At 45.9% G+C, this 15317-nt stretch overlaps 1 pseudogene across 1 annotated transcript; it reads right to left on the bottom strand.

Moving 5' to 3' along the window:
• Positions 1-6779: 6779 nt before the first annotated feature.
• Positions 6780-15017, bottom strand: LOC308566257 (rho GTPase-activating protein 20 pseudogene; annotated as a pseudogene). The gene is made up of 2 exons: positions 13230-15017; positions 6780-8435 (listed from the first exon to the last, which is right to left on the bottom strand). The product of its transcript is annotated as a rho GTPase-activating protein 20 pseudogene (transcript).
• Between the last annotated feature and the right edge of the window lie 300 nt (positions 15018-15317).

Genomic DNA, 15317 nt, shown 5'->3' with positions numbered 1-15317 from the left:
ACAAGGGCACCTGACAGCAGACTGTAACTAGCAGAGAGTTTTCTCTAGTAATCAGGAAAGAGTTAAACTACAGAGTGCTGAGGGCCAGGCAGGGGCACCATGTACACATAGCAAGTACTGCCTGGGCGTGAGCAGCATGTTCTCGGAGCCCATTCTGGACTAGGGTGGTCAAAAGCAGATGCCTCTCCTCCTTAGCAGGAGCACTGCATTGCTTAGTGCTGCCAAACGCTCTCCTGCTTGGAGGACCGCTTTGTGGCCTGTCCCAGAATGCTATTGATTGGTCTTCCTGGCCGGTTACAGAGCCAGGAAGGCTGGACGGCTGCAGGGATACTGAGAGAGGCAGGCAGCTTTCCTCTTCTGTTCACAGCATGCACAGCAACCCATCACCCAGAAATGCAAATATCTTAGGCATGGGCAAGCTGCAAATTTTCCTTTGCTGATTTCTTTACACTTCTCTCTGTTCCTACTCAAAGCTAATCTTTGAAGCAACATATCACACCCCAACGGTCAGGAAATCAGGGTCCCCAAGGAAAAGAGGCCTCTCCCTTTTTTCTGGATTACATCCAGAGTGTTATTAAGGCACATGGTTATCTCTTGCTTTTAGAAACAAGATGCAATTCAGATACTTATTTTTACCTAATGAAAAATGCCTGCTCCAACAAGGCTCGTTTGCCCCAGGGGTTCTGGTCTTTCTAGGAAATAAAGGGAAACCTTGACATTTTTCTCTTTGAACAGTCTGGAGACAAATTTATTTTGCGGTTGACACAATGAGACCCTATGTAACATTCTTGCTTGAGGACACATTTCCAGATCTAACCTTGCCATTAGCCCTGCCTTGTGGAGAATTAGTAACTAACAAGCAGGAAGGGAATGAAAACACTAATTCAACAAGCTGGGCTCAGAAAATATGACTGAGTCAGAAATAAGAAAGAATGTGCTTTGTCAGACTCCTGACAAGATTAGGGAGAGACTCATAAACCAGGTGGAGATCACACACTCTGTCAGACCAGACCAGCTACCTCATATCCCCTTTGCAGCCTCTGACATCAGAACCGAGCCCCAAGATTTGGGTGGCTTTGATGAGTATTGCTCAGTCAGTTCAGTTAAAAAATCCCAGTGGCCTCAAGTTCCAGTTCAAAATGGCAGTGAACAGTGGTCCCTCTGGCTCTTTTGAAGTTTGCATTAAAAGACCCAAGAAGGAAATTTAAAGAAATATACAACAGCAGAAAATTCAAAGCAACAGGCCAATCCCTTATACAGATCCACCATAACCCACCAGCTGTTAGTGATATCCCACTGAAGGGAACCCTACTGTGCAGTCTTCGCCCCTGGAGCTGGCCTTGATGGTGGAGGGCAGCCAAAAGACTCATGGAGATGAATGAATTTTTTCAAGTCACTGATTCCGGAATTAGAGTCCATACTTTTCTTGTTATACCCTGTCACCGAACTAAACTTAGCTACCAAGACTGTATTTCTTCTAATGTTTGGAAACATAATCTTGCCAGTTCAAGGTAGCTCGGATACTTCTGGCTTTAAGACAATTCAAGATTTTGTCTTCCCTTTTATTTTTGTCTTTCTCCTTGGGACAGAGTTTGGGGTAGGGAAGCTTAGCTGTCATCCAGTCACTGGGGAGGGAACCTCTGTTTTACATGGCACCCTCTCTCCTTGTTGGCCCACACTCATTTCCAGGTAAGTTCCCCTGTCAGTGTCTGTGCCTCAGGCCGTAAGGACCACACACGCTGCACCCTCCTCTCTGAGCAGAGAGCCCTTTGGGACACAGCTCTCCCAGAACTCTGCAGCCTCCTGCAGGGCTCAGGAGCTCTAGGTTAGAAATCAGGGACACATTTTGGTTTTATGGGGCCTGCAATTTGCATAATTTGAAAGGCCTCTTTTAAGGAAAAAAACATACAAAATTAGAAACAAATGTGAAATTTTACTTAAAATGAGAAAAGAAATAACAACAAATTGCATATTAGTAAAAGCTGACATACCACTCACATCACAAAATCTAGAAAAATACTTCTAATTCATTTTCTTCATTTAGTAATACTTTTGCCCTTCATTATTTTTTTGGCATACCCTTTGATTGTCTCTTATGTGACAACAATTTTAAAATATTGTTTTTTAAATAAATAGAATGACTCATTTTCCTCTAGCATGGTCGATAAAACACATGGCTTCCTACACAGACACACTCTCTTGGTAGTATTAATACAAGCTTGTATTTTACAATACAGAAATTCTGCTAAATTTAATGTTAATTTCCATTAAAAAAAACACCACCACAAAAAAAACCCAGAAAACTGAATATGTTTTCAAGAGGAGAGGACTTCCATATTGAAAATTTTAGAATTTGGCAATGAGAACCAAATTCTCAGTTTACAATTTTACACATCTGTTGCTTTGGAAGAATGTCCCACAGATTAGCTTCTGGTACCATATAATTCCCTTTCCAATAACAGCATCTTCCCGGTAGTGCTGGGTACCACAGGGCACACCCATATTACAATATGTCCTTTGACTCTGCATCTTCCTATAATGATGCCAGAGGAGATGACACAGTTTCAGGTAACATGAGTATTCCTAGAAGCTACTCCTATACCAAATGTCTGTGCAAGGAAGGGTCTGCAAGCCATGTCACAGATCCCAGTCTGTGGCCACTCCACATAGGGAATTATGACAAAGGGACAGATAGTGAAGAAAAAGACAGTGGTCTGCACTGACTGCAGCTGAGACACCTTACTTGTGAACACATTGTTGGATCCCACCCAGGCTTTGTAAGTGGAAGGCCCAGAATCCAAGCTTCCTTAGCTACACAATAACCCTGTGCTGGGAAGTGCTGATTGTGTGAGACTGCCCTCAGGCACATCTACCCCAGCCCTCCCTGGGACATTGCCTCTGGCCTTCAAGAGCAATGCTGGGTGAGGCTTGCATCTCCTGACTCTGCTTTGACAAGTGAGTTCCAAAGATGCATTCTCTGCTCTCAGCTTGGCCCTAAAATATGTCTTGGATTCCTGTCACATGTGCAGCACGTGAAACTTCAGGCAAGAACCTGAGTCTATTATTGGGGAACCTGGAAGCATTCAAGTTCTCGATTCCCCTTGCTGCTGAAGGATTGAATTCTTACCTTAGAGGAGAAAAACTTTGACATCATACATTTTTTTTTTCAAATTCTGTATTTTATGGTATAAAGTCTATAATTTTGATTCTCAAGGCTTGGTCCTATTTCCTTTTGAGCCAACCCATTTTTTTATTTTTTATTTTTAGACTTCAAAATAAAACTATTTCTCATGCACCCAGTTCTTATAAATCAATAAGGCTTATAAATCAAATTGGCTTTCAAGACTATATTCTTTATTAAAGATTTGCAAGTAAAAAAAGTAGATCTTCATTCTCTATGTATTTCGTTCCTTTGAGTGCTGCCTGAAAAGAAAGCTGTAGCATTAAGTGGGGGAGGGTGGAGAGTTGGACAGGGAAGATCATCCTGTTAGTCTCAGCATGTTTCTGCTCTAGGAAGTACTGGTTTTTTTCCAGGCACTGGAAATGTTAGCTAGAATTATTGGTCAAATGGCAGAGCTGTGCTATCAGTCAGGGTCTCAATGCACATAAACAGAAAAACATTTAATATAGGAAATTAGGTACTTCCAAATTTTTGGCAAGGTTAGAGAAGCAGGTTCAAGGCTGGGTCTCCAGGAATGAGTTTCGAAACAAAACTGACTAAAAGAACTGCTACTTGTGCCATAATTAGAAAATTGATGGATCAGGAAATCACTGTGCCCCATGCTGGCTCCAGGATCGCATACCACTGGGGCTCTAATTGGGGATCAAAGAGCTGCCACCAGAGGAGCTAGAAATCAAGTCATTCCACGCTAGTTAGAACTACAATAGCAACATGGGTGCCTTGTGTGCTGCCCCTCCCCACCCCCAGTTTTCACATGAGTGTATCTGATTGTCCTAGGGAAGTCTGGGACATAAATTTTCATCTTCCCAGCCTCTTCAGTAGAGGAAGTCACACGAGGAGGAAGTTGGAAGAGAAGGTAGTGCCCCAATCTGCCATCTGTCTGCTGGGGCTGTGCACGATAGCCCACATTAGCCCACATCTGTCTCTGGGAACCTAAGTTCCTTCTCAGACCAGCTCCTATTCCAGCAAGATGCTCAGGGGCACATAAAAGGAGCATCCATCACAGGCTTAGTCTGTGAATTTAGATCGTAAGCTGCCTAACTCAACCATCACATCTCACTGCTTCTGCCATCGATATTTTTGTCTCCTCCCTTCTGATTGGCTTATAATTCATCCCACCTTGGTTCTTGTCCCAGGTAAGTGTATGTCTTCCTTCACCTGACGGAATTTCTACACATGGCCTTCACAGTCCTGTGACTGTCCATCCCCATGAGATGTTCCTGAATGTAACTGTCTTCTTTCACTTCCAACCAATTTGCCTTCACTTCTGGGGCATGACTTGTTTACAACTAAATACTGGTGCTGGAAATAGTCTAGTTTTACTTTTTCAACAACAAGCTGAAAAGAAACCTTGTTTTGGCACCACTTCATAAAATGATCCTCTCCTAGTAGGGTCCTAACCTCAACAATTGAAAATCTGATTTCTTGAAGTTTCAACAGGAGAGATTCGGTCCTATTGGTGGTTCATACTGTGTGACTCTTCCTTTTCTCAACAAACATGCATCTTGGCTCCAAAGCATTGTATGGGGTCATGACCCCATTAATTTCTGTAAATGAAATTTCAATTCGGCTTATTATGTTATACTAAATGATGTCAGACCAAGATTAAATAAGCCTGTGGAAACAATCATCTTTAATCATGGAGAAATTGAAAGCTGCATTTTATTCATGACTGCACATAAATAACATGCTTAGACTTTATTGTTTAGTAAAATTTGGTGCATAAATTAGCTCTTCCCCTAATTTTAGTTTCATTCAGGCATGCCATTTTAATTCCTCCTAATTCACCGATTCATAGAAGCAGTAGAGAAAAGTATAAAGGACATTAATCTTAATCTCATAATAATTTTAGTAAAGGTCCCTTTGAATTTACATGTCTAGGTAGTATTTTCCTTCCTTCCATTGTGACATGAAATTAAACTCAGTATGTTGGTTGGACATATGGTGGGAGAAACAGTCAAAGATACCAATGCATGTGTATACCTGGAATACTCCAACAGTGCCATTAGGTGTCCTTTCTGGGACATGATCCTATTTCTGTCACCCTCCACCACCTGGCCCCAGCACTCAGTGAGGGCTATGCTCATATGAACACATCTCACATTCCCCTTCTGACTTCCACACTGACCACACAGAAAACTCTCGTGGCTGTGCCTAGATACTATATGCTACTGCCCAGATCAATCTACCACTCTGCTCCTGTCCCCTGGATCCTTGAGAGTGTCCTTGGGTGGAGTGCACCTGAGAAACTGTAGCAGTAAAATTTGTCAAGATATACATTCAAAGCATTTTAGATAGAGCATCGGTCTAATACATTATATAGGCTAACAGAGTAAAATAAAATGGCATATTCTTCACATCACACAATACCTTCCAGTAATATTAACTATTCACATTAAGTATTACAGGAGTATCTAAGGGAAAACAGAGCATAAAAATGGTTATTTAAGAACTTCAACATCTATTTTCTTCCATGCTTCAAACTGGGTGGGTGATTTTTCTACTCATCAATATGGGGGGAAAGGGCTAGAACTATTATTTTGTTAAGTAGAGGAGAAATTTCTTCCAGAAAGGCACTGCAAGCAGGAGCGCTTCATTTACAACTTGCAGTTCAGAGAGTAGCATTGCCCTAAGGATAAAGGAAATCCTTGTTGCCTTTATATTTCACAAAAGATGCACATGAACACTCAGGAATCTAACTATAGGAGTGGTCAGCTGCAAGATGACATCTGCTTCACATCTGTGACCAAGATGGCCAATGTCATGAAGGAGTTCTTTGGACACAGAGTTCTAAAAGCTAACTATATAGTGCTTAGGGCAAAGAGGGCCATGTACCCTAGAGGTAGGTAGCACCAATAGCCAATGCTGAAAAAAACTTTTTATATCTTACAGAAAATATTACATTTCCCCCTATAACTGAAAAATACAACATTTAGGACAATAGGGAAAGAATATTTGACATGAGAGTTCCCTGGTGGCTCAGAAAAAAATTTGGAATAAGCTAGTTTGTGGGAGAAAGGTCCATCTGATGGTGGAATAGAGAGACCCAATGGGTTCTAAGCAACTTCTTATAAGTTAAAATGAAGGAAGATGTATATCCATTCCTGATTCTATCCCTTACCAGCTGGCAAGGCGATAACCCAGGAGATGTACCAGTGTAACTTTTAAAGTGAGAGGAGAAATGTCCATGGATATGAAGTAAATTTATGGGATATAAACTATCTGTAAACCGTAAATCGTTTGGAACAAACATATGTGAAAACTTTTGGAGGTGAGGAAATCCAAATCCAATGATTGAAAAGGCGGCCTGGCAGCCAAGAGGCCTTCTCTCCCTTCCAGTATCCCTACAATCACATGATAGAACCAATCCCATGCTCCGATAAGGAAAAGCCTCCCACACACACAGGTGATGCAGCTTTTTAGTCTAAATGTTTTGCCAAATGGTCTCAATACAGGGAATCATTTTGTTGTCCTAAGTATTAGCAAAGATTACCTTTATGCCCCCAGCCCAGGTATTTTATACAAAAAAAGTCATAATTATTGTCTTGATGTCATTATTGGCCCAGTCTCTGTTCTTCTAGACATCAGATTCTTGTGGTTAAATGTCTTTGGTTGAATGTTTGTTCCCAACATCCTTAACTGCTGCAGACCCTGAGTCTGGGCTGGACACTTCATCCACAATCAAGGAGCTGGGTGAGGATCTCTCACAAGGTGGAGTGCCAGGAGAGCACTGCCCACTATTCTTTCCTTCCTCGTGTGACATGCGAAGCTTCAGGCTGTCTTCCAGCAGGCTGAATGGAGACCTACTATGTTTCTCTGAGTCTCGGTTAGGACATGAGCTATGCTGGTGGCCTGTCAGCACAGCTCCTACTCTTTCAGTTGCTGTCAAGGGCATATCTTTCGGATTCTCTTGCAGTGAGTTGGCCTCTAGAACACCAGAAGCACAGGGAGGTGGCTCCATGGATTCTTTTTGAGAAGCTAATTTCTTTTCCTCTGATCTAGGTGCCCTTGCTTTCTTTTTGAAGGACAAGGTTTTCAAACTAGCCAAACCATTTCTCAACCACATGCTGGGATGAAGAGTTACAGAATGCATTTGTGAATGACACTCTACACTGTCATTATTTGTATAAGCCAGGCAGCTGCCAGTCTGCCCAGAGGAGGTACCAGGCACTCCAGAAATGAGACTGGGACTGCAGAAGTCAGAAGAAAGTTCTCCCGGCTTGCTTTGAGCCTGAAAATTGCAATCTATTGGCGAGGAAGTTTCAGTGGGTGTACACACAGAATGTTCTGAGATCTGAGAAAAAGCAGAGTCTTGGGAGCTCCCTGATGAGTCACACGGAGAAGTGCTTATACAGGACAAGCAGATGTTTTTTCTCCAGGGTAAACATCTAGTATTTTGCTTTGTGGCACTACTCTTGTCCACCTCAATCCCCATGACCGAACTCTGATTAACAAGGTTTTGCCCTTCTATTTGCCGTTTTAGATGGTCCTCCTCTCGATGCAGGTGACCAGATGCGTAGTCAGTTTTATTTTGTTTCTTTGAAAATATCCTCCTGAGGTAGCTCCGTTTGCAGGGCTGGACATCAATGTTGGGCTCTGAGCAGAGCTGCTGCCTCTCTGAATTCTTGAGGGCACCAGTTGTGTGTGGAAGGGCGGTTCCCGATGTATCTAAACCAAAGGGCTGGCTCCTGGGATGATCCTGTGGGGACATGTGACTGCAGGATGCCACAGAAATGGCCCCTGCCTTGGATCTAGGGAGAAGCTTCCCATGATTTCCTTTATTACCAAACAAGCTTTTCTTCTTAGCACTTTTTTTAATGTCACTGTTCTTGATATCAGTGCCTGTAACTAAACTCTCCTTAAAACAGGCCGTACCCTCTTCCTGCAGGGGTTGTTTCTGCTTCAGATGGTCCTCATCTTTTTGTGAGGGAACTGCACCATGTCTGGACTTGCGCAGCTTTTTTTGGTAAAACTGTTTGAGAGACGAAAGCTTTGAATCTAGATAGCTGGTGCTGGACTCCAAGGGGTACTGGTGTTGCCTTAGGCTTTTTGGAGCATCTGCTGCAGCGGTGGACGGATAGCTGGGTTCGGTCATGCCAGACAGGTCCCCGGCATGCTCCTGCAGTGTGGGCTCTTTGTCCAGTACTGCGACGGTCAGAGGCTTGTATTCAGGAGGCGGTTCCATTTCAATGTCTTCATGTTTAGAAACGTCTAAGTCAAAGTCTCTCAGGATTAAAGGACCTCCCACCTCAGGCTGGTTGACGTCATCGTCACAAACGGTTAAGACACAAGACGGGTCCCCGGCATGGTCCTCCAGTGTGGGCTCTGTGTCCACTACTGTGACGGTCAGAGGCTTGTATTCAGGAGGCGGTTCCATTTCAATGTCTTCATGTTTAGAAGAGTCTAAGTCAAATTCTCTCAGGATTAAAAGACCTCCCACCTCAGGCTGGTTGACGTCATCGTCACAAACGGTTAAGACACAAGACGGGTCCCCGGCATGGTCTTCCAGTGTGGGCTCTGTGTCCACTACTGTGACGGTCAGAGGCTTGTATTCAGGAGGCGGTTCCATTTCAATGTCTTCATGTTTAGAAACGTCTAAGTCAAAGTCTCTCAGGATTAAAGGACCTCCCACCTCAGGCTGGTTGATGTCATCGTCACAAATGGTTAAGACACAAGACGGGTCCCCGGCATGGTCCTCCAGTGTGGGCTCTGTGTCCACTGCTGTGACGGTCAGAGGCTTGTATTCAGGAGGCGGTTCCATTTGAATGTCTTCATGTTTAGAAGCGTCTAAATCAAAGTCTCTCAGGATTAAAAGACCTCCCACCTCAGGCTGGTTGACGTCATCGTCACAAACGGTTAAGACACAAGACGGGTCCCCGGCATGGTCCTCCAGTGTGGGCTCTGTGTCCACTACTGTGACGGTCAGAGGCTTGTATTCAGGAGGCGGTTCCATTTCAATCCCTTCATGTTTAGAAACGTGTAAGTCAAAGTCTCTCAGGATTAAAAGACCTCCCACCTCAGGCTGGTTGACGTCATCGTCACAAATGGTTAAGACACAAGACGGGTCCCCGGCATGGTCCTCCAGTGTGGGCTCTGTGTCCACTACTGTGACGGTCAGAGGCTTGTATTCAGTAGGGGGTTCCATTTCAATGTCTTCATGTTTAGAAGAGTCTAAGTCAAATTCTCTCAGGATTAAAAGACCTCCCACCTCAGGCTGGTTGACGTCATCGTCACAAACGGTTAAGACACAAGACGGGTCCCCGGCATGGTCTTCCAGTGTGGGCTCTGTGTCCACTACTGTGACGGTCAGAGGCTTGTATTCAGGAGGCGGTTCCATTTCAATGTCTTCATGTTTAGAAACGTCTAAGTCAAAGTCTCTCAGGATTAAAGGACCTCCCACCTCAGGCTGGTTGATGTCATCGTCACAAATGGTTAAGACACAAGACGGGTCCCCGGCATGGTCCTCCAGTGTGGGCTCTGTGTCCACTGCTGTGACGGTCAGAGGCTTGTATTCAGGAGGCGGTTCCATTTGAATGTCTTCATGTTTAGAAGCGTCTAAATCAAAGTCTCTCAGGATTAAAAGACCTCCCACCTCAGGCTGGTTGACGTCATCGTCACAAACGGTTAAGACACAAGACGGGTCCCCGGCATGGTCCTCCAGTGTGGGCTCTGTGTCCACTACTGTGACGGTCAGAGGCTTGTATTCAGGAGGCGGTTCCATTTCAATCCCTTCATGTTTAGAAACGTGTAAGTCAAAGTCTCTCAGGATTAAAAGACCTCCCACCTCAGGCTGGTTGACGTCATCGTCACAAATGGTTAAGACACAAGACGGGTCCCCGGCATGGTCCTCCAGTGTGGGCTCTGTGTCCACTACTGTGACGGTCAGAGGCTTGTATTCAGTAGGGGGTTCCATTTCAATGTCTTCATGTTTAGAAACGTCTAAGTCAAAGTCTCTCAGAATTAAAAGACCTCCCACCTCAGGCTGGTTGACGTCATTGTCACAAACGGTTAAGACACAAGACGGGTCCCCGGCATGGTCCTCCAGTGTGGGCTCTGTGTCCACTACTGTGACGGTCAGAGGCTTGTATTCAGGAGGCGGTTCCATTTCAATGTCTTCATGTTTAGAAGAGTCTAAGTCAAATTCTCTCAGGATTAAAAGACCTCCCACCTCAGGCTGGTTGACGTCATCGTCACAAACGGTTAAGACACAAGACGGGTCCCCGGCATGGTCCTCCAGTGTGGGCTCTGTGTCCACTACTGTGACGGTCAGAGGCTTGTATTCAGGAGGGGGTTCCATTTCAATCCCTTCATGTTTAGAAACGTGTAAGTCAAAGTCTCTCAGGATTAAAAGACCTCCCACCTCAGGCTGGTTGACGTCATCGTCACAAATGGTTAAGACACAAGACGGGTCCCCGGCATGGTCCTCCAGTGTGGGCTCTGTGTCCACTACTGTGACGGTCAGAGGCTTGTATTCAGGAGGCGGTTCCATTTCAATGTCTTCATGTTTAGAAGAGTCTAAGTCAAATTCTCTCAGGATTAAAAGACCTCCCACCTCAGGCTGGTTGACGTCATCGTCACAAACGGTTAAGACACAAGACGGGTCCCCGGCATGGTCTTCCAGTGTGGGCTCTGTGTCCACTACTGTGACGGTCAGAGGCTTGTATTCAGGAGGCGGTTCCATTTCAATGTCTTCATGTTTAGAAACGTCTAAGTCAAAGTCTCTCAGGATTAAAGGACCTCCCACCTCAGGCTGGTTGATGTCATCGTCACAAATGGTTAAGACACAAGACGGGTCCCCGGCATGGTCCTCCAGTGTGGGCTCTGTGTCCACTGCTGTGACGGTCAGAGGCTTGTATTCAGGAGGCGGTTCCATTTGAATGTCTTCATGTTTAGAAGCGTCTAAATCAAAGTCTCTCAGGATTAAAAGACCTCCCACCTCAGGCTGGTTGACGTCATCGTCACAAATGGTTAAGACACAAGACGGGTCCCCGGCATGGTCCTCCAGTGTGGGCTCTGTGTCCACTACTGTGACGGTCAGAGGCTTGTATTCAGTAGGGGGTTCCATTTCAATGTCTTCATGTTTAGAAACGTCTAAGTCAAAGTCTCTCAGAATTAAAAGACCTCCCACCTCAGGCTGGTTGACGTCATTGTCACAAACGGTTAAGACACAAGACGGGTCCCCGGAATGGTCCTCCAGTGTGGGCTCTGTGTCCACTACTGTGACGGTCAGAGGCTTGTATTCAGGAGGCGGTTCCATTTCAATGTCTTCATGTTTAGAAGAGTCTAAGTCAAATTCTCTCAGGATTAAAAGACCTCCCACCTCAGGCTGGTTGACGTCATCGTCACAAACGGTTAAGACACAAGACGGGTCCCCGGCATGGTCCTCCAGTGTGGGCTCTGTGTCCACTACTGTGACGGTCAGAGGCTTGTATTCAGGAGGGGGTTCCATTTCAATCCCTTCATGTTTAGAAACGTGTAAGTCAAAGTCTCTCAGGATTAAAAGACCTCCCACCTCAGGCTGGTTGACGTCATCGTCACAAATGGTTAAGACACAAGACGGGTCCCCGGCATGGTCCTCCAGTGTGGGCTCTGTGTCCACTACTGTGACGGTCAGAGGCTTGTATTCAGGAGGCGGTTCCATTTCAATGTCTTCATGTTTAGAAGAGTCTAAGTCAAATTCTCTCAGGATTAAAAGACCTCCCACCTCAGGCTGGTTGACGTCATCGTCACAAATGGTTAAGACACAAGACGGGTCCCCGGCATGGTCCTCCAGTGTGGGCTCTGTGTCCACTACTGTGACGGTCAGAGGCTTGTATTCAGTAGGGGGTTCCATTTCAATGTCTTCATGTTTAGAAACGTCTAAGTCAAAGTCTCTCAGAATTAAAAGACCTCCCACCTCAGGCTGGTTGACGTCATCGTCACAAATGGTTAAGACACAAGACGGGTCCCCGGCATGGTCCTCCAGTGTGGGCTCTGTGTCCACTACTGTGACGGTCAGAGGCTTGTATTCAGGAGGCGGTTCCATTTCAATGTCTTCATGTTTAGAAGAGTCTAAGTCAAATTCTCTCAGGATTAAAAGACCTCCCACCTCAGGCTGGTTGACGTCATCGTCACAAATGGTTAAGACACAAGACGGGTCCCCGGCATGGTCCTCCAGTGTGGGCTCTGTGTCCACTACTGTGACGGTCAGAGGCTTGTATTCAGTAGGGGGTTCCATTTCAATGTCTTCATGTTTAGAAACGTCTAAGTCAAAGTCTCTCAGAATTAAAAGACCTCCCACCTCAGGCTGGTTCACGTCATCGTCACAAATGGTTAAGACACAAGACGGGTCCCCGGCATGGTCCTCCAGTGTGGGCTCTGTGTCCACTACTGTGACGGTCAGAGGCTTGTATTCAGGAGGCGGTTCCATTTCAATGTCTTCATGTTTAGAAGAGTCTAAGTCAAATTCTCTCAGGATTAAAAGACCTCCCACCTCAGGCTGGTTGACGTCATCGTCACAAACGGTTAAGACACAAGACGGGTCCCCGGCATGGTCCTCCAGTGTGGGCTCTGTGTCCACTACTGTGACGGTCAGAGGCTTGTATTCAGGAGGCGGTTCCATTTCAATCCCTTCATGTTTAGAAACGTGTAAGTCAAAGTCTCTCAGGATTAAAAGACCTCCCACCTCAGGCTGGTTGACGTCATCGTCACAAATGGTTAAGACACAAGACGGGTCCCTGGCATGGTCCTCCAGTGTGGGCTCTGTGTCCACTACTGTGACGGTCAGAGGCTTGTATTCAGGAGGCGGTTCCATTTCAATGTCTTCATGTTTAGAAGAGTCTAAGTCAAAGTCTCTCAGGATTAAAGGACCTCCCACCTCAGGCTGGTTGACGTCATCGTCACAAACGGTTAAGACACAAGACGGGTCCCCGGCATGGTTCTCCAGTGTGGGCTCTGTGTCCACTACTGTGACGGTCAGAGGCTTGTATTCAGGAGGCGGTTCCATTTGAATGTCTTCATGTTTAGAACAGTTTAAGTCAATGTCTCTCAGGATTAAAGGACCTTCCACCTCAGGCTGGTTGAGGTCATCGTCACTAAGGGTTAAGACAGAGGCTTTGCTTCTGCTCGCCTGACCAAGGTCCTTTAGCACATCACTACAGGGAGCATCAGCATCTGCAATTAGCTTCTTTTTCAGACTGTCACAAGAGGAGTCAGTCACCTGTAAGCAAGAGATACTGGAGGCCTTCTCTTCAGTATCACATTTTGCTGAAGCCTTTCCAAAGAGGGAAGTGATTTCCTCTCCAAATATTCGACAGCAATTTTCAATCAGAAATTGAATAAGCGGAGTAACCTTTTTTATAAGTTCATTTTCTAGTTCTGGGCTGGAGGAATTAGGAGGCCAAAGAATGCTGGGAGCGATGCACACGGCTAAATTAAATGCCGTCATCTTGTTGGATGAGGAGTGTTGCTCGATGTTGTGTAGTACCCCAAAAAGGTACCTTAAGAGAACAACATTGGCTCTTGGGAGCTGGTCTAGTAGCCTTTGAATGGTATTTATTTTCTCTTCATCATTTCCTTGATCCATTACACTGACCCAGTGATGACAGAGATCTGATGACAAAATACTTCCGGGAATGTTTCGTAGAAAGTCCTTTAAAACGGATGCTATCACAAAAATAGATTCACAGTCCAGGCGTACTTCAGCTCCGGAATTCAGTTTCTCTTTCAGCTCTCGGCAAGATTTCACACTGGCTGACAGTCTGAAGATGCCCTCTGTGAGGGGACCTTCTTGATTAAGAAAAAAAAGCATATCAGAGACAGGTTTGGGCAGATTGTCATTCTCACAGATACTTGGCAGAGACGCTCCAAAGAGCTGTCCTGGCATAGGAGAGGTTGGTGACGTGGGCGAGTTATCCAGGCGAGCGCTAGCGCCCTGCCAAAAGGCCCACTTTATGCGAGATCTTCTCCTTTTAGATGTCTTCGGACCTGAGTCGCTCAGCTGCTGGGCCGCAGCCAGGAGGCTGGGCTGCAGGGTGAACTGGCACTGCATCTCCCTGGGCAGCTGCTCCATGAGGAAGAGCTCTCGGAGTTTGGAAGGACTGGTGGAGTCCTCTGATCCCTGTGTCAGGAGTGCAGTGTCTCGAAGATGGCTCATTTTAATTCCATAGGGATATTCATGCCCAGTAAGTGGATACGGTGCCGCTTCTTTGCCAGAACTGACCCACAACTGATAATCTCTCTCAGAGCCACTTATCCTCAGCATTGGTAGTGACATGTTGATAACTTCCTTCGCTGTATCTGAATTCTTTATTATTATTACTTTAGAATAGGCGCAATTCCCCATGTCCTTGGTGAAGATTTTGAGGGGAATGCTCTTTGGGTAGTCCTTCTCTTTCTCTAGACTGATGTATCTCTGAAGGAGAGAGAGCCATTTGTCCTTCTGTTCTGGGGAACTGAAAGTGGCCACAAAGTTCACTGTGGGCCAGCCCAGGATGAATGATCTCATGGCATCGGCATTGCCGTCACCCGCTTCATCCACACAGCCTGCTGCCCACATGTCACTTAATTTTATTTTATTTTTCATCTTAAAGTTGTTGTTATATTTGACTTTGGCCACAACACACATATCATTGAACAGGAAAAGATGCCGCTCCCACCTCTGCCGGCCTCTTTTGAGTTCTACCGGGCCCTCTAATAGCAGAGTCCTATTAGAGCAAACAAATGATGACAGAAACGCACATGTGTCCACACCAGCAGAAGGCCCCTCCTTGGTACTAGGCCCTTTTCCTAGGGCTTTACCAAGGGTCAGAGATGGAGCTCTCCACCTCCTTTCTGCTGGTGCTTTCATTTTTTTCATCCTGGGTTGCTGAGCCCCTGGGGACATCAGCAGCCCTGCTGACCTCTAGCAGACCCAGGCGTCCAGCGCCTCTGCCGGGCTGGGGACAGGCAATGTCCCGACCTTGGCCCCACCCCCCGGGGGGGCAGGGCTGCCCGCCTACCCTCTGGTAGACGGACAGGAAGACGAGGCTGCTGGGTCGCTCAGAGGCTGATTACACTCAAACACAAAGAATACACAGAATACAGGGTACCGGGAGATTTAGGAGAAGACGGACGGTGCGGGGTGACCTAGGAGACAGCGGCGCTGCTGGTCTGGTCC

Source organism: Miniopterus schreibersii (genome assembly GCF_964146895.1).
Source record: "Miniopterus schreibersii genome assembly, chromosome: 13".
Lineage (NCBI taxonomy): Eukaryota > Metazoa > Chordata > Mammalia > Chiroptera > Miniopteridae > Miniopterus > Miniopterus schreibersii.
Note: the sequence above shows the minus strand (reverse complement) of the source record. Positions and strands in the feature narration are given on the sequence as shown.